The 26,302-nt window shown below is 32.7% G+C and overlaps 17 non-coding genes across 17 annotated transcripts; all 17 read left to right on the top strand.

The window, feature by feature from the left end:
- The first annotated feature begins 456 nt into the window (after positions 1 to 456).
- Positions 457 to 573, top strand: LOC138313495 (U5 spliceosomal RNA). The gene has a single exon (XR_011207203.1). It is a non-coding gene; the product is annotated as a U5 spliceosomal RNA (small nuclear RNA).
- Positions 574 to 1,411: 838 nt separating this feature from the next.
- On the top strand, positions 1,412 to 1,528 carry LOC138313494 (U5 spliceosomal RNA). Its single transcript, XR_011207202.1, has one exon. It is a non-coding gene; the product is annotated as a U5 spliceosomal RNA (small nuclear RNA).
- An 840-nt stretch (positions 1,529 to 2,368) lies between these two features.
- LOC138313493 (U5 spliceosomal RNA) lies at positions 2,369 to 2,485 on the top strand. The gene has a single exon (XR_011207201.1). It is a non-coding gene; the product is annotated as a U5 spliceosomal RNA (small nuclear RNA).
- An 839-nt stretch (positions 2,486 to 3,324) lies between these two features.
- Positions 3,325 to 3,441, top strand: LOC138313492 (U5 spliceosomal RNA). Its single transcript, XR_011207200.1, has one exon. It is a non-coding gene; the product is annotated as a U5 spliceosomal RNA (small nuclear RNA).
- A 5,997-nt stretch (positions 3,442 to 9,438) lies between these two features.
- Positions 9,439 to 9,555, top strand: LOC138313491 (U5 spliceosomal RNA). The gene has a single exon (XR_011207199.1). It is a non-coding gene; the product is annotated as a U5 spliceosomal RNA (small nuclear RNA).
- Positions 9,556 to 10,395: 840 nt separating this feature from the next.
- LOC138313490 (U5 spliceosomal RNA) lies at positions 10,396 to 10,512 on the top strand. Its single transcript, XR_011207198.1, has one exon. It is a non-coding gene; the product is annotated as a U5 spliceosomal RNA (small nuclear RNA).
- Positions 10,513 to 11,353: 841 nt separating this feature from the next.
- On the top strand, positions 11,354 to 11,470 carry LOC138313515 (U5 spliceosomal RNA). The gene has a single exon (XR_011207222.1). It is a non-coding gene; the product is annotated as a U5 spliceosomal RNA (small nuclear RNA).
- An 839-nt stretch (positions 11,471 to 12,309) lies between these two features.
- On the top strand, positions 12,310 to 12,426 carry LOC138313514 (U5 spliceosomal RNA). The gene has a single exon (XR_011207221.1). It is a non-coding gene; the product is annotated as a U5 spliceosomal RNA (small nuclear RNA).
- Positions 12,427 to 13,265: 839 nt separating this feature from the next.
- On the top strand, positions 13,266 to 13,382 carry LOC138313509 (U5 spliceosomal RNA). Its single transcript, XR_011207216.1, has one exon. It is a non-coding gene; the product is annotated as a U5 spliceosomal RNA (small nuclear RNA).
- Positions 13,383 to 14,221: 839 nt separating this feature from the next.
- On the top strand, positions 14,222 to 14,338 carry LOC138313497 (U5 spliceosomal RNA). The gene has a single exon (XR_011207205.1). It is a non-coding gene; the product is annotated as a U5 spliceosomal RNA (small nuclear RNA).
- An 836-nt stretch (positions 14,339 to 15,174) lies between these two features.
- LOC138313489 (U5 spliceosomal RNA) lies at positions 15,175 to 15,291 on the top strand. Its single transcript, XR_011207197.1, has one exon. It is a non-coding gene; the product is annotated as a U5 spliceosomal RNA (small nuclear RNA).
- Positions 15,292 to 16,132: 841 nt separating this feature from the next.
- LOC138313488 (U5 spliceosomal RNA) lies at positions 16,133 to 16,249 on the top strand. Its single transcript, XR_011207196.1, has one exon. It is a non-coding gene; the product is annotated as a U5 spliceosomal RNA (small nuclear RNA).
- Positions 16,250 to 22,263: 6,014 nt separating this feature from the next.
- LOC138313487 (U5 spliceosomal RNA) lies at positions 22,264 to 22,380 on the top strand. The gene has a single exon (XR_011207195.1). It is a non-coding gene; the product is annotated as a U5 spliceosomal RNA (small nuclear RNA).
- Positions 22,381 to 23,231: 851 nt separating this feature from the next.
- Positions 23,232 to 23,349, top strand: LOC138313486 (U5 spliceosomal RNA). Its single transcript, XR_011207194.1, has one exon. It is a non-coding gene; the product is annotated as a U5 spliceosomal RNA (small nuclear RNA).
- Positions 23,350 to 24,206: 857 nt separating this feature from the next.
- LOC138313511 (U5 spliceosomal RNA) lies at positions 24,207 to 24,326 on the top strand. Its single transcript, XR_011207218.1, has one exon. It is a non-coding gene; the product is annotated as a U5 spliceosomal RNA (small nuclear RNA).
- Positions 24,327 to 25,187: 861 nt separating this feature from the next.
- LOC138313513 (U5 spliceosomal RNA) lies at positions 25,188 to 25,307 on the top strand. Its single transcript, XR_011207220.1, has one exon. It is a non-coding gene; the product is annotated as a U5 spliceosomal RNA (small nuclear RNA).
- Positions 25,308 to 26,155: 848 nt separating this feature from the next.
- On the top strand, positions 26,156 to 26,271 carry LOC138313512 (U5 spliceosomal RNA). Its single transcript, XR_011207219.1, has one exon. It is a non-coding gene; the product is annotated as a U5 spliceosomal RNA (small nuclear RNA).
- The last annotated feature ends 31 nt before the right edge of the window (positions 26,272 to 26,302 follow it).

Here is a 26,302-nt window from a genome sequence, read left to right as displayed (position 1 = left end):
TGAGATCAAAATAATATCTGAGCGATGGTTGACAGAATCTCAATGAAGATACGTTCCTTTTCTACTAGGCATCTGAAAGCAGCATATTTTCTTTCGAAGATGATGAATGAGAAATATATCGGTGATCACCAAAGTGTATTTCAATATTAGTTTCCTTAGTGTTAAAAAACCCCAACAACTTTCATCCTTTGACTACATATGAAATACGTTGATGAAACGTTTTCCGTCTTTGTAAAAGGTTAATATGATAATAAAATTAGAGTATTCTTATATCTATATAATGTTTTGAGATGTATGAATATTCTATTTGCCCCAATTATCAAAATACATTGTCGTCTGGTTTGAATATTTGACTAGGATAGAAAATGAGAGCACAAAACTGTGATTCAAGCCTACCGCTCACCATAGAAATTAAGTCGAGGTCTTATATATATACTCGCTCAAATAAATTGTTGATCACTCTGGTTTCTCTTCATAACCACGAATAAATCTTTCGCCTTTTACTAAAGATTTCCGTGGAGAGGAACAATATTGAGTATTTACTCATTTTTCTAACCCTGTATTACACAGGGTAACAAAAGCATAACATATGAAATGGATCTCCTTTGATAACTTTTAAGTCTCATTTAATTGCTCAAAAACAACAATGAAAAATATTCAAAGTGATAAAAAACATTGTTAGACTCTCTTTCTGATGTAGCTGAATATTTTGACCGGTATCAACCTGGAATAAAACATTTTTCTAACACTATATAATACTTGGTAACAAAAACATAAAAGAAGAATTTCGTAACCTTTTAGCTTCATTACCTAGCTCAAACAGTTATTGAATAATAGAAATAAAGTATACAATTAAGCCTGAAAAATGTCGAGACTCATTTTCTGATGCAGCTGAATATTCTGACCGAATTCAACCTGAAACAGGAATTTTGAATCTGCTGAAGAATAACATCTCTGAGATCAAAATAATATCTGAGCGATGGTTGATAGAATCTCAATGAAGATACGTTCCTTTTCTACTAGGCATCTGAAAGCAACATATTTTCTTTCGAAGATGATGAATGAGAAATATATCGGTGATCACCAAAGTGTATTTCAATATTGCGTTTCCTTAGTGTTAAAAAACCCAACAACTTTCATCCTTTGACTACATATGAAATACGTTGATGAAACGTTTTCCGTCTTTGTAAAAGGTTAATATGATAATAAAATTAGAGTATTCTTATATCTATATAATGTTTTGAGATGTATGAATATTCTATTTGCCCCAATTATCAAAATACATTGTCGTCTGGTTTGAATATTTGACTAGGATAGAAAATGAGAGCACAAAAACTGTGATTCAAGCCTACCGCTCACCGCAAAAATTCAGCGAGGTCTTATATATATACTCGCTCAAATAAATTGTTGATCACTCTGGTTTCTCTTCATAACCACGAATAAATCTTTCGCCTTTTACTAAAGATTTCCGTGGAGAGGAACAATATTGAGTATTTACTCATTTTTCTAACCCTGTATTACACAGGGTAACAAAAGCATAACATATGAAATGGATCTCCTTTGATAACTTTTAAATCTCATTTAATTGCTCAAAAACAACAATGAAAAATATTCAAAGTGATAAAAAACATTGTTAGACTCTCTTTCTGATGTAGCTGAATATTTTGACCGGTATCAACCTGGAATAAAACATTTTTCTAACCCTATATAATACTTGGTAACAAAAACATAAAAGAAGAATTTCGTAACCTTTTAGCTTCATTACCTAGCTCAAACAGCTTATTGAATAATAGAAATAAAGTATACAATTAAGCCTGAAAAATGTCGAGACTCATTTTCTGATGCAGCTGAATATTCTGACCGAATTCAACCTGAAACAGGAATTTTTGAATCTGCTGAAGAATAACATCTCTGAGATCAAAATAATATCTGAGCGATGGTTGATAGAATCTCAATGAAGATACGTTCCTTTTCTACTAGGCATCTGAAAGCAACATATTTTCTTTCGAAGATGATGAATGAGAAATATATCGGTGATCACCAAAGTGTATTTCAATATTGCGTTTCCTTAGTGTTAAAAACCCCAACAACTTTCAACCTTTGACTACATATGAAATACGTTGATGAAACGTTTCCCGTCTTTGTAAAAGGTTAATATGATAATAAAATTAGAGTATTTTTATATCTATATAATGTTTTGAGATGTATGAACATTCTATTTGCCCCAATTATCAAAATACATTGTCGTCTGGTTTGAATATTTGACTAGGATAGAAAATGAGAGCACAAAACTGTGATTCAAGCCTACCGCTCACCGCAAAAATTCAGTCGAGGTCTTATATATATACTCGCTCAAATAAATTGTTGATCACTCTGGTTTCTCTTCATAACCACGAATAAATCTTTCGCCTTTTACTAAAGATTTCCGTGGAGAGGAACAATATTGAGTATTTACTCATTTTTCTAACCCTGTATTACACAGGGTAACAAAAGCATAACATATGAAATGGATCTCCTTTGATAACTTTTAAGTCTCATTTAATTGCTCAAAAACATCAATGAAAAATATTCAAAGTGATAAAAAACATTGTTAGATTCTCTTTCTGATGTAGCTGAATATTTTGACCGGTATCAACCTGGAAAAAAACATTTTTCTAACCCTATATAATACTTGGTAACAAAAACATAAAAGAAGAATTTCGTAACCTTTTAGCTTCATTACCTAGCTCAAACAGCTTATTGAATAATAGAAATAAAGTATACAATTAAGCCTGAAAAATGTCGAGACTCATTTTCTGATGCAGCTGAATATTCTGACCGAATTCAACCTGAAACAGGAATTTTGAATCTGCTGAAGAATAACATCTCTGAGATCAAAATAATATCTGAGCGATGGTTGACAGAATCTCAATGAAGATACGCTCCTTTTCTACTAGGCATCTGAAAGCAGCATATTTTCTTTCGAAGATGATGAATGAGAAATATATCGGTGATCACCAAAGTGTATTTCAATATTAGTTTCCTTAGTGTTAAAAAACCCCAACAACTTTCATCCTTTGACTACATATGAAATACGTTGATGAAACGTTTTCCGTCTTTGTAAAAGGTTAATATGATAATAAAATTAGAGTATTTTTATATCTATATAATGTTTTGAGATGTATGAATATTCTATTTGCCCCAATTATCAAAATACATTGTCGTCTGGTTTGAATATTTGACTAGGATAGAAAATGAGAGCACAAAACTGTGATTCATGCCTACCGCTCACCGCAAAAATTCAGTCGAGGTCTTATATATATACTCGCTCAAATAAATTGTTGATCACTCTGGTTTCTCTTCATAACCACGAATAAATCTTTCGCCTTTTACTAAAGATTTCCGTGGAGAGGAACAATATTGAGTATTTACTCATTTTTCTAACCCTGTATTACACAGGGTAACAAAAGCATAACATATGAAATGAGAGACGTAAGGTGCGATAACAGAGTTATCGTTCCTTCGGAACGAATGTTAACACGACAACTTTTACCTACCAACACGCTTATAACCGCAAGTTGAGTAATAAGGAAACTGACAGATACTTTTAAACGGTATTTTACAGTTAAGTAAATCCTGGCGTGATCTATCGACTGAGATAGATGTTGACTGTACGAAAATTCATTTGAGTAAGATATTTTGAGTCAAACAGGCAAAAATCGACATTTTCATCGCTAGTTTCTGTTTAATTCGTCCTAGCAAACAAACGCTCATAGTTGACAAATTGAGATTTTACACATTAATAGTATAAGTAATTCTGAACAAAACGGTATTTTTGGTTTTTGAAAATGTTATAAAGAACGACCACAAGACGGTCTTGGAAATGAGTGGTATTTCACAGGTTCCCAGTAAATTTCCACGGCAGACGTGATATTTTTGGACTTGTGCCGCCTTCCTTCAAAGCTATTCTGACCGATTAGATCGACGAGTGGACCATTCACAAATAGATCGTATATATGAAACATTCTGCTTATATTTTATGATATTATTACTTGAATTTATAAAATTTATAAGTCTTTCAATGATATCCAAATATTTGTTGTGGATTTCGCGAATCGGGGAAATCAATGTTGTTTGGGGCGTTCAACCGCCCAAAGACATGCCATACGACTAGCGCCATCTGGTAGAAGGAATGTGATGAGATGTCACCTTGTGTATCCGGTTGGAACAGGTTTGGATTGATGTTGAAGGCCGCCTCGTTTTTCAAGTTACAATATCGGCAATATCAGGTAAGTAGGCCTAGTTATGTATTTTACTTGTTAAAGCTATCACTATCGGCTGGTGTTATTATTATTCGCTATCTAATATTTGAGGTCGTTGTTGTTTATTATGATTGTTTTTCGTATGCCTACTGCAGTACCGAGTCTGATCATGACAGCGACTGAATCAAGCGTTAGGCTAGGCAACACTGCATGAATTAAATTTAAAAACAACTCGTAAACTGACAGTCTATTGTAAGACTCTGAGACAGATGCCGTTTTAATATGTTCTCATAATATATTGCTTAATTGTATGATTAAGACTAGTAGCGTAGTTAAACAGTTCTCGTTATCAGAAGACATGTTTTGTTGATCAGCTGCAGTCTAAAAATAGCACCTTGGTAAGATCAAAGCGAAAGTGACACGTCCATGCGACAATGTCAGGCAAGGGATAGCCGTAAACTAAATATAAGTGACAACTAAAAAAGACAAACCTGAAAAATCTGGTTGTTTGACAATTGATATGATCAACATTATTAGATACATGTATGCACTGCAGTTTTACAAGACACCTACTTCAGTAGGCCTACAGTACCGTACACATTTTTTACATTAGGTAAAAGTTACAGTAGGCCTACTTAGGGGGAGGGGGGCATAGTAACAACAGGTTATCAAACACTCAACAGCCTCTTCAGTTTGGATTCGGTGTCGAGTATTTCAGAGACCAACTAAACTTTTTAATTGATTTTTATTTTTTATTTTTTTTTTATATTTCAATAGATTCTAAAAAAAATGTTCTCTACTGCATGGTACTCAACCAGTAGTCGTGACGGAACAGAAGTCGTGATTATGTGCATATTCTACTGTGTGTCCAGATTTACGAATGTCTGGAGCTGCTGACAAATACTTCATCATGGTGTTGTTTTGTTTATATGGAAATAATGTGTTTCCTGAGATGCAAAGAATGAGTTTTTCCCAAATCATGACTACTGTTCCTTCACGACTACTGGTAGGTCCCAGTAGTTTGTCTAAAAAAATATATCGGTCTCCCAGCCAATTCCGGAAAAAACAATATTTTATAATTATTAAACAGTAACTGTTGGGAATAGATCTAAAACAATCATATATCTCTCATTATACAGATACATTTAAAAAAATTAAGTCATATCGGTTAAAGATGCTCCAACGCCGACAGAGTATAAATGATATTAATCACTTGAACAATTAATGGTGTTTAATCGTGTATATATATATGTATAATTAACACAAAAAATATTATAAAATAATTTATTTTGCCTTTGGTGCATGCGCAATCAGTACTTAATTCCAAATAGGATATAGTGCCACGAATTTTTTTCGGGATGCAATTAATTATTTTTGTAACTTTAACTTGAAGCGAAATCAGAAGCTCAAACTTTTCAATGGTGGTAATGGTGTAAAGTAAGTAACTTTTGTAACTGAAGAAAAATACTAAATCGTCTGCTCGTGTTTTTGATATTGAAAAAATGTCATTTGTCAGCGGTGGAGCATCTTTAATATAAGTTATTGTACCAATAAAAATCATATTTGCTTTTGAAAAAAAATTTTTTTTGATTACTTCATTCTTTACATATTCGCAGAATTTTTTTTTCACTGGGATTGAATAAAGGGAGGCAATTTGCTTATTTGTTCATTTCTAGGTATATTTTCTAGCATAATGCTAAACACAATTAAAAAAATAGCCAAAATATAGAAATGTATGTACTAAATTAATCTGATAGATTTCTTGTTAAGCGAGATCGATATTGTCTATTATTACCATTTTCTTATTTATATGAGAAAAAAATAAATTAGGGTTAGCGGAGACTTATACATGAGTGGGTTTTATTAGTTTAGCATCCTATTATCAGCCAGGGTCATTAAAGGATGTGCAGTTTGTTGGTGGAGGAAAGTCGGAGTACCCGAAGAAAAAACCAGTTACAAGAGTGACCTAGAGGTGAGCTACATGTAGGCTTGTGGTTATATGTCGGGACATCTTAACCACTTGGCCACCGCGGCTCTGACTATTGATATGAGTTTTTATTGATTTAACGTCCTATTAACAGCAAAGGTCATGTAAGGACGTGCCAGGTTTGTTGGTGGAGGACATTTAAAAATCGTTTATGTCATGCCATTATTAAATTAAATATCAGAATCAGTATTTATTGCAGGATCATTTAAGGAGATGAAAGTCAGAGTACACTGAGAAAAACCACTGACCAGCAGTCAGTACCTGGCACATACCCCACATGGGATTCAAACTTGTAACCCAAAGGTAGAGGGCGTGTGGTAAATATGTCGAGACATCTTCACCATTTGGCCACCACAGCTCTGACTATTATATGATAATTATGACATTTAAAAATCGTTTATGTCATGCCATTATGTAAATTAAATATCAGAATCAGTATTAATTGTAGGATCATTTAAGGAGATGATAGAGAAAAGTCCGAGTACATGGAAAAAAACCACTGACAAGCAGTCAGTACATATATAGTACTCATATGTACTTGGCATCTACCCCTCATTTGATTCAAACTCGTAACCCAAAGACATCTTATTAAATCATTCGACCCCAAACAACTCAATCTTCTAAATAATTTAAACCAGTGCGTCCTAATAAGTGACCTATACTGATGAAAGTACGGAAATCAAAATTAAAACTTGTAATTAAAAGGACAATCAAGTGAGGCTTATTCTGTTAATACCACATAACTATGAGGCAAAATATGGCATAAATGTATTGTTCTACATTCCTTATGAAACATGCAGCATAAAATATTGACAAATTTCGTATCATTATCTTTTACATAGAATACAAAACTTGTGATGTCATATATATGTGCCTGTGATTAGTCTAAATATATCACATGGCTAGAAACATTAATGGGAGATGAAACATCATATTTCACTGAGACGAATGTCCCCATGGAAATCACTTGTCTTTCACAGAGTTATCTCCCCTTATGATTGAAAAATGATGGACGAAGCGTATATATATATTTTAACAAGGAAATTCTTAACACCCCCCACTGGTACTCATCATGGATTTAAGTAATATTATTAATAAGTAGAATAGCAGATTTTCTATATAATAAACACTATCAGGTTCAGTTATTATAATTATGGAGAGCAAGCTAAGCTATTCTTTGTATTTCAAACACGGATCAATACACAGTACATATATCTGTAAGCAGGTCATAGTGATACCAATTACAACATAATATAAATTAACGCAACTTTGAATTTCTTTTTGCATATTCAGAATTGTCACTTTTGAGTGAATATGAAGCCATATGTCCGGATCAAATTGAAATATTATGTAATGACATTGGGATTTTTTCTTCATCTCATTGGAGAAGCTTATTACTATACATTTTTATTTAAAATCTTGTAACCTATTTTGTTCACCATAAAGGTGTGTTAATGTGTACATTCAGGGGCTTTTTGTTTGGTAATTAAAATATACTTTCGAAGATTTGGTTGACATGTAATAGAATAGGACTATCTTCCAAAGATCAATATAAGTTTTAAAAGAACAGGACTACCTTCCGAAGATTAAGATGACCATTGAGTCGTAAAAGAATCAAACTACCAGGTTTGAATTGGGAGCGCTAGTTTTATTTCACCTCCAATAGGGAAAAGAATAGTACTACATATGTACCTTCCGAAGATAAAATAAGTTGTAAAAGAATCAAACTAATTTCCGACGTTTAGGATAAGTCGTGAAAGAATTAACCTACCAGTTTTGAATTGGGAGTGCTAGTTTTATTCCACATGCAATAACTTTTTGTCAATAGTCATGCAGACCTGATTTTTGTATTCCTGGTGTTGGTTCTGTAACATGCTGAAATGGAAGGCTACAGAGTTTGTTCAAATAAATGGACTTGACCTTAATAATTGACTGGCCTGTAGCCATGTGCATGGTACATGCATTATGTTTGTAGCATGCTGGGATGAAGGGCTACTAATTTGAAAAGTTTGATCAAATGAATGACCTTGACCTTTATTCAAGGTCACAGTCACAAGGGTCAAATAGACAAAAATCGCAAAATGACTTTAATCATGCGATATTGTTTCCGAAGCTGAACCGCTCTTTTCGCGACAATCCTCCATACAGGTGTCGCACACTATAGTAGTTTAATCCACAAAATAGATCCAAGATCTGTAACATGGTCCTTTGTGCGTTATACTTCATTCAATTTCCATACACGTATGCACTATACATACATGTTCATTTGTATGCATATGCGGATACTTAAGCTTGCACTTCTTTAGGAGAATTGCCATGAGTTATCAATTCATGGTCCTTAGCGTCTCTCATTTCATTCGCAACACCCCTTAAGGTGTTGCTCCACTAGTATGAAATGAATCTCCTTTGATAACTTTTAAGTCTCATTTAATTGCTCAAAAACAACAATGAAAAATATTCAAAGTGATAAAAAATATTTTTAGACTCTCTTTCTGATGTAGCTGAATATTTTGACCGATATCAACCTGGAATGAAACATTTTTCTAACCCTATATAATACTTGGTAACAAAAACATAAAAGAAGAATTTCGTAACCTTTTAGCTTCATTACCTAGCTCAAACAGCTTATTGAATGATAGAAATAAAGTATACAATTAAGCCTGAAAAATGTCAAGACTCATTTTCTGATGCAGCTGAATATTCTGACCAAATTCAACCTGAAACAGGAATTTTGAATCTGCTGAAGAATAACATCTCTGAGATCAAAATAATATCTGAGCGATGGTTGATAGAATCTCAATGAAGATACGTTCCTTTTCTACTAGGCATTGGAAAGCAACATATTTTCTTTCGAAGATGATGAATGAGAAATATCTCGGTGATCACCAAAGTGTAATTCAATATTGCGTTTCCTTAGTGTTAAAATACACATTTTTCAACCTTTGACTACATATGAAATACGTTGATGAAACGTTTCCCGTCTTTGTAAAAGGTTAATATGATAATAAAATTAGAGTATTCTTATATCTATATAATGTTTTGAGATGTATGAATGTTCTATTTGCCCCAATTATCAAAATACATTGTCGTCTGGTTTGAATATTTGACTAGGATAGAAAATGAGAGCACAAAACTGTGATTCATGCCTACCGCTCACCGCAAAAATTCAGTCGAGGTCTTATATATATACTCGCTCAAATAAATTGTTGATCACTCTGGTTTCTCTTCATAACCACGAATAAATCTTTCGCCTTTTACTAAAGATTTCCGTGGAGAGGAACAATATTGAGTATTTACTCATTTTTCTAACCCTGTATTACACAGGGTAACAAAAGCATAACATATGAAATGGATCTCCTTTGATAACTTTTAAGTCTCATTTAATTGCTCAAAAACATCAATGAAAAATATTCAAAGTGATAAAAAACATTGTTAGATTCTCTTTCTGATGTAGCTGAATATTTTGACCGGTATCAACCTGGAAAAAAACATTTTTCTAACCCTATATAATACTTGGTAACAAAAACATAAAAGAAGAATTTCGTAACCTTTTAGCTTCATTACCTAGCTCAAACAGCTTATTGAATAATAGAAATAAAGTATACAATTAAGCCTGAAAAATGTCGAGACTCATTTTCTGATGCAGCTGAATATTCTGACCGAATTCAACCTGAAACAGGAATTTTGAATCTGCTGAAGAATAACATCTCTGAGATCAAAATAATATCTGAGCGATGGTTGATAGAATCTCAATGAAGATACGTTCCTTTTCTACTAGGCATTGGAAAGCAACATATTTTCTTTCGAAGATGATGAATGAGAAATATCTCGGTGATCACCAAAGTGTATTTCAATATTGCGTTTCCTTAGTGTTAAAAAACCCCAACAACTTTCATCCTTTGACTACATATGAAATACGTTGATGAAACGTTTTCCGTCTTTGTAAAAGGTTAATATGATAATAAAATTAGAGTATTCTTATATCTATATAATGTTTTGAGATGTATGAATATTCTATTTGCCCCAATTATCAAAATACATTGTCGTCTGGTTTGAATATTTGACTAGGATAGAAAATGAGAGCACAAAACTGTAATTCATGCCTACCGCTCACCGCAAAAATTCAGTCGAGGTCTTATATATATACTCGCTCAAATAAATTGTTGATCACTCTGGTTTCTCTTCATAACCACGAATAAATCTTTCGCCTTTTACTAAAGATTTCCGTGGAGAGGAACAATATTGAGTATTTACTCATTTTTCTAACCCTGTATTACACAGGGTAACAAAAGCATAACATATGAAATGGATCTCCTTTGATAACTTTTAAGTCTCATTTAATTGCTCAAAAACAACAATGAAAAATATTCAAAGTGATAAAAAACATTGTTAGATTCTCTTTCTGATGTAGCTGAATATTTTGACCGGTATCAACCTGGAAAAAAAACATTTTTCTAACCCTATATAATACTTGGTAACAAAAACATAAAAGAAGAATTTCGTAACCTTTTAGCTTCATTACCTAGCTCAAACAGCTTATTGAATGATAGAAATAAAGTATACAATTAAGCCTGAAAAATGTCAAGACTCATTTTCTGATGCAGCTGAATATTCTGACCAAATTCAACCTGAAACAGGAATTTTGAATCTGCTGAAGAATAACATCTCTGAGATCAGAATAATATCTGAGCGATGGTTGATAGAATCGCAATGAAGATACGTTCCTTTTCTACTAGGCGTCTGAAAGCAACATATTTTCTTTCGAAGATGATGAATGAGAAATATCTCGGTGATCACCAAAGTGTAATTCAATATTGCGTTTCCTTAGTGTTAAAATACACATTTTTCAACCTTTGACTACATATGAAATACGTTGATGAAACGTTTCCCGTCTTTGTAAAAGGTTAATATGATAATAAAATTAGAGTATTCTTATATCTATATAATGTTTTGAGATGTATGAATGTTCTATTTGCCCCAATTATCAAAATACATTGTCGTCTGGTTGGTTTGAATATTTGACTAGGATAGAAAATGAGAGCACAAAACTGTGATTCATGCCTACCGCTCACCGCAAAAATTCAGTCGAGGTCTTATATATATACTCGCTCAAATAAATTGTTGATCACTCTGGTTTCTCTTCATAACCACGAATAAATCTTTCGCCTTTTACTAAAGATTTCCGTGGAGAGGAACAATATTGAGTATTTACTTATTTTTCTAACCCTGTATTACACAGGGTAACAAAAGCATAACATATGAAATGGATCTCCTTTGATAACTTTTAAGTCTCATTTAATTGCTCAAAAACAACAATGAAAAATATTCAAAGTAATAAAAAACATTGTTAGATTCTCTTTCTGATGTAGCTGAATATTTTGACCGGTATCAACCTGGAAAAAAACATTTTTCTAACCCTATATAATACTTGGTAACAAAAACATAAAAGAAGAATTTCGTAACCTTTTAGCTTCATTACCTAGCTCAAACAGCTTATTGAATAATAGAAATAAAGTATACAATTAAGCCTGAAAAATGTCGAGACTCATTTTCTGATGCAGCTGAATATTCTGACCGAATTCAACCTGAAACAGGAATTTTGAATCTGCTGAAGAATAACATCTCTGAGATCAAAATAATATCTGAGCGATGGTTGACAGAATCTCAATGAAGATACGTTCCTTTTCTACTAGGCATCTGAAAGCAGCATATTTTCTTTCGAAGATGATGAATGAGAAATATATCGGTGATCACCAAAGTGTATTTCAATATTGCGTTTCCTTAGTGTTAAAAAACCCAACAACTTTCATCCTTTGACTACATATGAAATACGTTGATGAAACGTTTTCCGTCTTTGTAAAAGGTTAATATGATAATAAAATTAGAGTATTCTTATATCTATATAATGTTTTGAGATGTATGAATATTCTATTTGCCCCAATTATCAAAATACATTGTCGTCTGGTTTGAATATTTGACTAGGATAGAAAATGAGAGCACAAAACTGTGATTCATGCCTACCGCTCACCGCAAAAATTCAGCCGAGGTCTTATATATATACTCGCTCAAATAAATTGTTGATCACTCTGGTTTCTCTTCATAACCACGAATAAATCTTTCGCCTTTTACTAAAGATTTCCGTGGAGAGGAACAATATTGAGTATTTACTTATTTTTCTAACCCTGTATTACACAGGGTAACAAAAGCATAACATATGAAATGGATCTCCTTTGATAACTTTTAAGTCTCATTTAATTGCTCAAAAACAACAATGAAAAATATTCAAAGTGATAAAAAACATTGTTAGATTCTCTTTCTGATGTAGCTGAATATTTTGACCGGTATCAACCTGGAAAAAAACATTTTTCTAACCCTATATAATACTTGGTAACAAAAACATAAAAGAAGAATTTCGTAACCTTTTAGCTTCATTACCTAGCTCAAACAGCTTATTGAATAATAGAAATAAAGTATACAATTAAGCCTGAAAAATGTCGAGACTCATTTTCTGATGCAGCTGAATATTCTGACCGAATTCAACCTGAAACAGGAATTTTGAATCTGCTGAAGAATAACATCTCTGAGATCAAAATAATATCTGAGCGATGGTTGACAGAATCTCAATGAAGATACGTTCCTTTTCTACTAGGCATCTGAAAGCAGCATATTTTCTTTCGAAGATGATGAATGAGAAATATATCGGTGATCACCAAAGTGTATTTCAATATTGCGTTTCCTTAGTGTTAAAAAACCCAACAACTTTCATCCTTTGACTACATATGAAATACGTTGATGAAACGTTTTCCGTCTTTGTAAAAGGTTAATATGATAATAAAATTAGAGTATTCTTATATCTATATAATGTTTTGAGATGTATGAATGTTCTATTTGCCCCAATTATCAAAATACATTGTCGTCTGGTTTGAATATTTGACTAGGATAGAAAATGAGAGCACAAAACTGTGATTCATGCCTACCGCTCACCGCAAAAATTCAGCCGAGGTCTTATATATATACTCGCTCAAATAAATTGTTGATCACTCTGGTTTCTCTTCATAACCACGAATAAATCTTTCGCCTTTTACTAAAGATTTCCGTGGAGAGGAACAATATTGAGTATTTACTTATTTTTCTAACCCTGTATTACACAGGGTAACAAAAGCATAACATATGAAATGGATCTCCTTTGATAACTTTTAAGTCTCATTTAATTGCTCAAAAACATCAATGAAAAATATTCAAAGTGATAAAAAACATTGTTAGATTCTCTTTCTGATGTAGCTGAATATTTTGACCGGTATCAACCTGGAAAAAAACATTTTTCTAACCCTATATAATACTTGGTAACAAAAACATAAAAGAAGAATTTCGTAACCTTTTAGCTTCATTACCTAGCTCAAACAGCTTATTGAATGATAGAAATAAAGTATACAATTAAGCCTGAAAAATGTCGAGACTCATTTTCTGATGCAGCTGAATATTCTGACCGAATTCAACCTGAAACAGGAATTTTGAATCTGCTGAAGAATAACATCTCTGAGATCAAAATAATATCTGAGCGATGGTTGACAGAATCTCAATGAAGATACGTTCCTTTTCTACTAGGCATCTGAAAGCAGCATATTTTCTTTCGAAGATGATGAATGAGAAATATATCGGTGATCACCAAAGTGTATTTCAATATTGCGTTTCCTTAGTGTTAAAAAACCTAACAACTTTCATCCTTTGACTACATATGAAATACGTTGATGAAACGTTTTCCGTCTTTGTAAAAGGTTAATATGATAATAAAATTAGAGTATTCTTATATCTATATAATGTTTTGAGATGTATGAATATTCTATTTGCCCCAATTATCAAAATACATTGTCGTCTGGTTTGAATATTTGACTAGGATAGAAAATGAGAGCACAAAACTGTGATTCAAGCCTACCGCTCACCGCAAAAATTCAGCCGAGGTCTTATATATATACTCGCTCAAATAAATTGTTGATCACTCTGGTTTCTCTTCATAACCACGAATAAATCTTTCGCCTTTTACTAAAGATTTCCGTGGAGAGGAACAATATTGAGTATTTACTTATTTTTCTAACCCTGTATTACACAGGGTAACAAAAGCATAACATATGAAATGGATCTCCTTTGATAACTTTTAAGTCTCATTTAATTGCCCAAAAACATCAATGAAAAATATTCAAAGTGATAAAAAACATTGTTAGATTCTCTTTCTGATGTAGCTGAATATTTTGACCGGTATCAACCTGGAAAAAAACATTTTTCTAACCCTATATAATACTTGGTAACAAAAACATAAAAGAAGAATTTCGTAACCTTTTAGCTTCATTACCTAGCTCAAACAGCTTATTGAATGATAGAAATAAAGTATACAATTAAGCCTGAAAAATGTCAAGACTCATTTTCTGATGCAGCTGAATATTCTGACCAAATTCAACCTGAAACAGGAATTTTGAATCTGCTGAAGAATAACATCTCTGAGATCAAAATAATATCTGAGCGATGGTTGATAGAATCTCAATGAAGATACGTTCCTTTTCTACTAGGCATTGGAAAGCAACATATTTTCTTTCGAAGATGATGAATGAGAAATATCTCGGTGATCACCAAAGTGTAATTCAATATTGCGTTTCCTTAGTGTTAAAATACACATTTTTCAACCTTTGACTACATATGAAATACGTTGATGAAACGTTTCCCGTCTTTGTAAAAGGTTAATATGATAATAAAATTAGAGTATTCTTATATCTATATAATGTTTTGAGATGTATGAATGTTCTATTTGCCCCAATTATCAAAATACATTGTCGTCTGGTTTGAATATTTGACTAGGATAGAAAATGAGAGCACAAAACTGTGATTCATGCCTACCGCTCACCGCAAAAATTCAGTCGAGGTCTTATATATATACTCGCTCAAATAAATTGTTGATCACTCTGGTTTCTCTTCATAACCACGAATAAATCTTTCGCCTTTTACTAAAGATTTCCGTGGAGAGGAACAATATTGAGTATTTACTCATTTTTCTAACCCTGTATTACACAGGGTAACAAAAGCATAACATATGAAATGGATCTCCTTTGACAACTTTTAAGTCTCATTTAATTGCTCAAAAACATCAATGAAAAATATTCAAAGTGATAAAAAACATTGTTAGATTCTCTTTCTGATGTAGCTGAATATTTTGACCGGTATCAACCTGGAAAAAAACATTTTTCTAAACCCTATATAATACTTGGTAACAAAAACATAAAAGAAGAATTTCGTAACCTTTTAGCTTCATTACCTAGCTCAAACAGCTTATTGAATAATAGAAATAAAGTATACAATTAAGCCTGAAAAATGTCGAGACTCATTTTCTGATGCAGCTGAATATTCTGACCGAATTCAACCTGAAACAGGAATTTTGAATCTGCTGAAGAATAACATCTCTGAGATCAAAATAATATCTGAGCGATGGTTGACAGAATCTCAATGAAGATACGTTCCTTTTCTACTAGGCATCTGAAAGCAGCATATTTTCTTTCGAAGATGATGAATGAGAAATATATCGGTGATCGCCAAAGTGTATTTCAATATTGCGTTTCCTTAGTGTTAAAAAACCCCAACAACTTTCATCCTTTGACTACATATGAAATACGTTGATGAAACGTTTTCCGTCTTTGTAAAAGGTTAATATGATAATAAAATTTGAGTATTTTTATATCTATATAATGTTTTGAGATGTATGAATATTCTATTTGCCCCAATTATCAAAATACATTGTCGTCTGGTTTGAATATTTGACTAGGATAGAAAATGAGAGCACAAAACTGTAATTCATGCCTACCGCTCACCGCAAAAATTCAGTCGAGGTCTTATATATATACCCCCTCAAATAAATTGTTGATCACTCTGGTTTCTCTTCATAACCACGAATAAATCTTTCGCCTTTTACTAAAGATTTCCGTGGAGAGGAACAATATTGAGTATTTACTCATTTTTCTAACCCTGTATTACACAGGGTAACAAAAGCATAACATATGAAATGAGAGACGTAAGGTGCGATAACAGAGTTATCGTTCCTTCGGAACGAATGTTAACACGACAACTTTTACCTACCAACACGCTTATAACCGCAAGTTGAGTAATAAGGAAACTGACAGATACTTTTAAACGGTATTTTACAGTTAAGTAAATCCTGGCGTGATCTATCGACTGAGATAGATGTTGACTGTACGAAAATTCATTTGAGTAAGATATTTTGAGTCAAACAGGCAAAAATCGACATTTTCATCGCTAGTTTCTGTTTAATTCGTCCTAGCAAACAAACGCTCATAGTTGACAAATTGAGATTTTACACATTAATAGTATAAGTAATTCTGAACAAAACGGTATTTTTGGTTTTTGAAAATGTTATAAAGAACGACAACAAGACGGTCTTGGAAATGAGTGGTATTTCACAGGTTCCCAGTAAATTTCCACGGCAGACGTGATATTTTTGGACTTGTGCCGCCTTCCTTCAAAGCTATTCTGACCGATTAGATCGACGAGTGGACCATTCACAAATAGATCGTATATATGAAACATTCTGCTTATATTTTATGATATTATTACTTGAATTTATAAAATTTATAAGTCTTTCAATGATATCCAAATATTTGTTGTGGATTTCGCGAATCGGGGAAATCAATGTTGTTTGGGGCGTTCAACCGCCCAAAGACATGCCATACGACTAGCGCCATCTGGTAGAAGGAATGTGATGAGATGTCACCTTGTGTATCCGGTTGGAACAGGTTTGGATTGATGTTGAAGGCCGCCTCGTTTTTCAAGTTACAATATCGGCAATATCAGGTAAGTAGGCCTAGTTATGTATTTTACTTGTTAAAGCTATCACTATCGGCTGGTGTTATTATTATTCGCTATCTAATATTTGAGGTCGTTGTTGTTTATTATGATTGTTTTTCGTATGCCTACTGCAGTACCGAATCTGATCATGACAGCGACTGAATCAAGCGTTAGGCTAGGCAACACTGCATGAATTAAATTTAAAAACAACTCGTAAACTGACAGTCTATTGTAAGACTCTGAGACAGATGCCGTTTTAATATGTTCTCATAATATATTGCTTAATTGTATGATTAAGACTAGTAGCGTAGTTAAACAGTTCTCGTTATCAGAAGACATGTTTTGTTGATCAGCTGCAGTCTAAAAATAGCACCTTGGTAAGATCAAAGCGAAAGTGACACGTCCATGCGACAATGTCAGGCAAGGGATAGCCGTAAACTAAATATAAGTGACAACTAAAAAAGACAAACCTGAAAAATCTGGTTGTTTGACAATTGATATGATCAACATTATTAGATACATGTATGCACTGCAGTTTTACAAGACACCTACTTCAGTAGGCCTACAGTACCGTACACATTTTTTACATTAGGTAAAAGTTACAGTAGGCCTACTGTGCACTTAGGGTGAGGGGGGCATAGTAACAACAGGTTATCAAACACTCAACAGCCTCTTCAGTTTGGATTCGGTGTCGAGTATTTCAGAGACCAACTAAACTTTTTAATTGATTTTTATTTTTTATTTTTTTTTATATTTCAATAGATTCTAAAAAAAATGTTCTCTACTGCATGGTACTCAACCAGTAGTCGTGACGGAACAGAAGTCGTGATTATGTGCATATTCTACTGTGTGTCCAGATTTACGAATGTCTGGAGCTGCTGACAAATACTTCATCATGGTGTTGTTTTGTTTATATGGAAATAATGTGTTTCCTGAGATGCAAAGAATGAGTTTTTCCCAAATCATGACTACTGTTCCTTCACGACTACTGGTAGGTCCCAGTAGTTTGTCTAAAAAAATATATCGGTCTCCCAGCCAATTCCGGAAAAAACAATATTTTATAATTATTAAACAGTAACTGTTGGGAATAGATCTAAAACAATCATATATCTCTCATTATACAGATACATTTAAAAAAATTAAGTCATATCGGTTAAAGATGCTCCAACGCCGACAGAGTATAAATGATATTAATCACTTGAACAATTAATGGTGTTTAATCGTGTATATATATATGTATAATTAACACAAAAAATATTATAAAATAATTTATTTTGCCTTTGGTGCATGCGCAATCAGTACTTAATTCCAAATAGGATATAGTGCCACGAATTTTTTTCGGGATGCAATTAATTATTTTTGTAACTTTAACTTGAAGCGAAATCAGAAGCTCAAACTTTTCAATGGTGGTAATGGTGTGTAAAGTAAGTAACTTTTTGTAACTGAAGAAAAATACTAAATCGTCTGCTCGTGTTTTTGATATTGAAAAAATGTCATTTGTCAGCGGTGGAGCATCTTTAATATAAGTTATTGTACCAATAAAAATCATATTTGCTTTTGAAAAAAAATTTTTTTTGATTACTTCATTCTTTACATATTCGCAGAATTTTTTTTTCACTGGGATTGAATAAAGGGAGGCAATTTGCTTATTTGTTCATTTCTAGGTATATTTTCTAGCATAATGCTAAACACAATTAAAAAAATAGCCAAAATATAGAAATGTATGTACTAAATTAATCTGATAGATTTCTTGTTAAGCGAGATCGATATTGTCTATTATTACCATTTTCTTATTTATATGAGAAAAAAATAAATTAGGGTTAGCGGAGACTTATACATGAGTGGGTTTTATTAGTTTAGCATCCTATTATCAGCCAGGGTCATTAAAGGATGTGCAGTTTGTTGGTGGAGGAAAGTCGGAGTACCCGAAGAAAAAACCAGTTACAAGAGTGACCTAGAGGTGAGCTACATGTAGGCTTGTGGTTATATGTCGGGACATCTTAACCACTTGGCCACCGCGGCTCTGACTATTGATATGAGTTTTTATTGATTTAACGTCCTATTAACAGCAAAGGTCATGTAAGGACGTGCCAGGTTTGTTGGTGGAGGACATTTAAAAATCGTTTATGTCATGCCATTATTAAATTAAATATCAGAATCAATATTTATTGCAGGATCATTTAAGGAGATGAAAGTCAGAGTACACTGAGAAAAACCACTGACCAGCAGTCAGTACCTGGCACATACCCCACATGGGATTCAAACTTGTAACCCAAAGGTAGAGGGCGTGTGGTAAATATGTCGAGACATCTTCACCATTTGGCCACCACAGCTCTGACTATTATATGATAATTATGACATTTAAAAATCGTTTATGTCATGCCATTATGTAAATTAAATATCAGAATCAGTATTAATTGTAGGATCATTTAAGGAGATGATAGAGAAAAGTCCGAGTACATGGAAAAAAACCACTGACAAGCAGTCAGTACAAATATAGTACTCATATGTACTTGGCATCTACCCCTCATTTGATTCAAACTCGTAACCCAAAGACATCTTATTAAATCATTCGACCCCAAACAACTCAATCTTCTAAATAATTTAAACCAGTGCGTCCTAATAAGTGACCTATACTGATGAAAGTACGGAAATCAAAATTAAAACTTGTAATTAAAAGGACAATCAAGTGAGGCTTATTCTGTTAATACCACATAACTATGAGGCAAAATATGGCATAAATGTATTGTTCTACATTCCTTATGAAACATGCAGCATAAAATATTGACAAATTTCGTATCATTATCTTTTACATAGAATACAAAACTTGTGATGTCATATATATGTGCCTGTGATTAGTCTAAATATATCACATGGCTAGAAACATTAATGGGAGATGAAACATCATATTTCACTGAGACGAATGTCCCCATGGAAATCACTTGTCTTTCACAGAGTTATCTCCCCTTATGATTGAAAAATGATGGACGAAGCGTATATATATATTTTAACAAGGAAATTCTTAACACCCCCCACTGGTACTCATCATGGATTTAAGTAATATTATTAATAAGTAGAATAGCAGATTTTCTATATAATAAACACTATCAGGTTCAGTTATTATAATTATGGAGAGCAAGCTAAGCTATTCTTTGTATTTCAAACACGGATCAATACACAGTACATATATCTGTAAGCAGGTCATAGTGATACCAATTACAACTTAATATAAATTAACGCAACTTTGAATTTCTTTTTGCATATTCAGAATTGTCACTTTTGAGTGAATATGAAGCCATATGTCCGGATCAAATTGAAATATTATGTAATGACATTGGGATTTTTTCTTCATCTCATTGGAGAAGCTTATTACTATACATTTTTATTTAAAATCTTGTAACCTATTTTGTTCACCATAAAGGTGTGTTAATGTGTACATTCAGGGGCTTTTTGTTTGGTAATTAAAATATACTTTCGAAGATTTGGTTGACATGTAATAGAATAGGACTATCTTCCAAAGATCAATATAAGTTTTAAAAGAACAGGACTACCTTCCGAAGATTAAGATGACCATTGAGTCGTAAAAGAATCAAACTACCAGGTTTGAATTGGGAGCGCTAGTTTTATTTCACCTCCAATAGGGAAAAGAATAGTACTACATATGTACCTTCCGAAGATAAAATAAGTTGTAAAAGAATCAAACTAATTTCCGACGTTTAGGATAAGTCGTGAAAGAATTAACCTACCAGTTTTGAATTGGGAGTGCTAGTTTTATTCCACATGCAATAACTTTTTGTCAATAGTCATGCAGACCTGATTTTTGTATTCCTGGTGTTGGTTCTGTAACATGCTGAAATGGAAAGGCTACAGAGTTTTGTTCAAATAAATGGACTTGACCTTAATAATTGACTGGCCTGTAGCCATGTGCATGGTACATGCATTATGTTTGTAGCATGCTGGGATGAAGGGGCTACTAATTTGAAAAGTTTGATCAAAATGAATGACCTTGACCTTTATTCAAGGTCACAGTCACAAGGGTCAAATAGACTAAAATCGCAAAATGACTTTAATCCTGCGATATTGTTTCCGAAGCTGAACCGCTCTTTTCGCGACAATCCTCCATACAGGTGTCGCACACTATAGTAGTTTAATCCACAAAATAGATCCAAGATCTGTAACATGGTCCTTTGTGCGTTATACTTCATTCAATTTCCATACACGTATGCACTATACATACATGTTCATTTTGTATGCATATGCGGATACTTAAGCTTGCACTTCTTTAGGAGAATTGCCATGAGTTATCAATTCATGGTCCTTAGCGTCTCTCATTTCATTCGCAACACCCCTTAAGGTGTTGCTCCACTAGTATGAAATGGATCTCCTTTGATAACTTTTAAGTCTCATTTAATTGCTCAAAAACAACAATGAAAAATATTCAAAGTGATAAAAAACATTTTTAGACTCTCTTTCTGATGCAGCTGAATATTTTGACCGATATCAACCTGGAATGAAACATTTTTCTAACCCTATATAATACTTGGTAACAAAAACATAAAAGAAGAATTTCGTAACCTTTTAGCTTCATTACCTAGCTCAAACAGCTTATTGAATGATAGAAATAAAGTATACAATTAAGCCTGAAAAATGTCAAGACTCATTTTCTGATGCAGCTGAATATTCTGACCAAATTCAACCTGAAACAGGAATTTTGAATCTGCTGAAGAATAACATCTCTGAGATCAAAATAATATCTGAGCGATGGTTGATAGAATCTCAATGAAGATACGTTCCTTTTCTACTAGGCATTGGAAAGCAACAAATTTTTTCTTTCGAAGATGATGAATGAGAAATATCTCGGTGATCACCAAAGTGTAATTCAAATATTGCGTTTCCTTAGTGTTAAAATACACATTTTTCAACCTTTGACTACATATGAAATACGTTGATGAAACGTTTCCCGTCTTTGTAAAAGGTTAATATGATAATAAAATTAGAGTATTCTTATATCTATATAATGTTTTGAGATGTATGAATGTTCTATTTGCCCCAATTATCAAAATACATTGTCGTCTGGTTTGAATATTTGACTAGGATAGAAAATGAGAGCACAAAACTGTGATTCATGCCTACCGCTCACCGCAAAAATTCAGTCGAGGTCTTATATATATACTCGCTCAAATAAATTGTTGATCACTCTGGTTTCTCTTCATAACCACGAATAAATCTTTCGCCTTTTACTAAAGATTTCCGTGGAGAGGAACAATATTGAGTATTTACTCATTTTTCTAACCCTGTATTACACAGGGTAACAAAAGCATAACATATGAAATGGATCTCCTTTGATAACTTTTAAGTCTCATTTAATTGCTCAAAAAACATCAATGAAAAATATTCAAAGTGATAAAAAAACATTGTTAGACTCTCTCTTTCTGATTGTAGCTGAATATTTTGACCGGTATCAACCTGGAAAAAAAACATTTTTCTAACACTATATAATACTTGGTAACAAAAACATAAAAGAAGAATTTCGTAACCTTTTAGCTTCATTACCTAGCTCAAACAGCTTATTGAAATGATAGAAATAAAGTATACAATTAAGCCTGAAAAATGTCAAGACTCATTTTCTGATGCAGCTGAATATTCTGACCAAATTCAACCTGAAACAGGAATTTTGAATCTGCTGAAGAATAACATCTCTGAGATCAAAATAATATCTGAGCGATGGTTGATAGAATCTCAATGAAGATACGTTCCTTTTCTACTAGGCATCTGGAAAGCAACATATTTTCTTTCGAAGATGATGAATGAGAAATATCTCGGTGATCACCAAAGTGTATTTCATATTGCGTTTTCCTTAGTGTTAAAAAACCCCAACAACTTTCATCCTTTGACTACATATGAAATACGTTGATGAAACGTTTCCCGTCTTTGTAAAAGGTTAATATGATAATAAAATTAGAGTATTTATTATATCTATATAATGTTTGTGAGATGTATGAATATTCTATTTGCCCCAATTATCAAAAATACATTGTCGTCTGGTTTGAATATTTGACTAGGATAGAAAATGAGAGCACAAAACTGTGATTCATGCCTACCGCTCACCGCAAAAATTCAGTCGAGGTCTTATATATATACTCGCTCAAATAAATTGTTGATCACTCTGGTTTCTCTTCATAACCACGAATAAATCTTTCGCCTTTTACTAAAGATTTCCGTGGAGAGGAACAATATTGAGTATTTACTTTATTTTTCTAACCCTGTATTACACAGGGTAACAAAAGCATAACATATAGAAATGGATCTCCTTTGATAACTTTTAAGTCTCATTTAATTGCTCAAAAACAACAATGAAAAATATTCAAAGTGATAAAAAACAATGTTAGATTCTCTTTCTGAATGTAGCTGAATATTTTGAGACCGGTATCAACCTGGAAAAAAAACATTTTTCTAACCCTATATAATACTTGGTAACAAAAACATAAAAGAAGAATTTCGTAACCTTTATAGCTTCATTACCTAGCTCAAACAGCTTAATGAATAATAGAAATAAAGTATACAATTAAGCCTGAAAAATGTCAAGACTCATTTTCTGATGCAGCTGAATATTCTGACCAAATTCAACCTGAAAACAGGAATTTTGAATCTGCTGAAGAATAACATCTCTGAGATCAAAATAATATCTGAGCGATGGTTGATAGAATCTCAATGAAGATACGTTCCTTTTCTACACTAGGCATTGGAAAGCATCATATTTTCTTTCGAAGATGATGAATTGAGAATATATAACTCGGTGATCACCAAAGTGTAATTCAATATTGCGTTTCCTTAGTGTTAAAATACACATTTTTCAACCTTTGACTACATATGAAATACGTTGATGAAACGTTTCCCGTCTTTGTAAAAGGTTAATATGATAATAAAAATTAGAGTAATCTTATATCTATATAAATGTTTTGAGATGTATGAATGTTCTATTTGCCCCAATTATCAAAATACATTTGTCGTCTGGTTTGAATATTTGACTAGGATAGAAAATGAGAGCACAAAAACTGTGATTCATGCCATACCTGCTCACACGCAAAAAATTCAGTCGAGGTCTTATATATATACTCGCTCAAATAAATTGTTGATCACTCTGGTTTCTCTTCATAACCACGAATAAAATCTTTCGCCTTTTACTAAAGATTTCCGTGGAGAGGAACAATATTGAGTATTTACTTATTTTTCTTAACCCTGTATTACACAGGGTAACAAAAGCATAACATATGAAATGGATCTCCTTTGATAACTTTTAAGTCTCATTTAATTGCTCAAAAACATCAATGAAAAATATTCAAAGTGAATAAAAAACATTGTTAGATTCTCTCTTTCTGATGTAGCTGAAATATTTTGACCGGTATCAACCTGGAAAAAAAACATTTTTCTAACCCTATATAATACTTGGTAACAAAAACATAAAAGAAGAATTTCGTAACCTTTTAAGCTTCATTACCTAGCTCAAACAGCTTATTGAATAATAGAAATAAAGTATACAATTAAGCCTGAAAAATGTCGAGACTCATTTTCTAGATGCAGCTGAATATTCTGACCGAAATTCAACCTGAAACAGAATTTTTTGAATCTGCTGAAGAATAACATCTCTGAGATCAAAATAATATCTGAGCGATGGTTGATAAGAATCTCAATGAAGATACGTTCCTTTTCTACTAGGCATCTGAAAGCAACATAATTTCTTTCGAAGATGATGAATGAAGAAATATATCGGTGATACACCAAAGTGTATTTCCAATATTGCGTTTCCTTAGTGTTAAAAAACCCAACAACTTTTCATCCTTTGACTACATATGAAATACGTTTGATGAAACTTTTCCCGTCTTTGTAAAAGGTTAATATGATAATAAAAATTAGAGTATTCTTTATATCTATATAAATGTTTTTAGAGATGTATGAATATTCTATTTGCCCCAATTATCAAAATAAATTGTCGTCCTGGTTTGAATATTTGACTAGGATAGAAAAAGAAAAGCACAAAACTGTGATTCAAGCCTACCACCTCACCGCAAAAATTCAGCCGAGGTCTTATATATATACTCGCTCAAATAAATTGTTGATCACTCTGGGTTTCTCTTCATAACCACGAATAAATCTTTCGCCTTTTACTAAAAGATGTCCGTGGAGAGGAACAATATTGAGTATTTACATCAATTTTCTAACCCTGTATTACACAGGGTAACAAAAGCATAACATATGAAATGGATCTCCTTTGATAACTTTTAAGTCTCATTTAATTGCTCAAAACAACAATGAAAATATTCAAAGTGATAAAAAACATTGTTAGATTCTCTTTCTGATGTAGCTGAATATTTTGACCGGTATACAACCTGGAAAAAAAACATTTTTCTAACCCTAATATAATACTTGGTAACAAAAACATAAAAGAAGAATTTCGTAACCATTTAGCTTCATTACCTAGCTCAAACAGCTTATTGAATGATAGAAATAAAGTATACAATTAAGCCTGAAAAATGTCAAGACTCATTTTCTGATGCAGCTGAATATTCTGACCGAATTCAACCTGAAACAGGAATTTTGAATCTGCTGAAAGAATAACATCTCTGAGATCAAAATAATATCTGAGCGATGGTTGATAGAATCTCAATGAAGATACGTTCCTTTTCTACTAGGCATCTGAAAGCAGCATATTTTCTTTCGAAGATGATGAATGAGAAATATATCGGTGATCACCAAAGTGTATTTCAATATTGCGTTTCCTTAGTGTTAAAAAACCCCAACAACTTTCATCCTTTGACTACATATGAAATACGTTGATGAAACGTTTTCCCGTCTTTGTAAAAGGTTAATATGATAATAATTAAAATTAGAGTATTTTTATATCTATATAATGTTTTGAGATGTATGAATATTCTATTTTGCCCCAATTATCAAAATACATTGTCGTCTGGTTTGAATATTTGACTAGGATAGAAAATGAGAGCACAAAACTGTGATTCATGCCTACCGCTCACCGCAAAAATTCAGTCGAGGTCTTATATATATACTCGCTCAAATAAATTGTTGATCACTCTGGTTTCTCTTCATAACCACGAATAAATCTTTCGCCTTTTACTAAAGATTTCCGTGGAGAGGAACAATATTGAGTATTTACTCATTTTTCTAACCCTGTATTACACAGGTGGTAACAAAAGCATAACATATGAAATGGATC

Source organism: Argopecten irradians, unplaced genomic scaffold (assembly GCF_041381155.1).
Source record: "Argopecten irradians isolate NY unplaced genomic scaffold, Ai_NY scaffold_0708, whole genome shotgun sequence".
Lineage (NCBI taxonomy): Eukaryota > Metazoa > Mollusca > Bivalvia > Pectinida > Pectinidae > Argopecten > Argopecten irradians.
The sequence above is the reverse complement of the archived record's forward strand: the minus strand, read 5'-3'. Positions and strand labels throughout refer to the sequence as shown.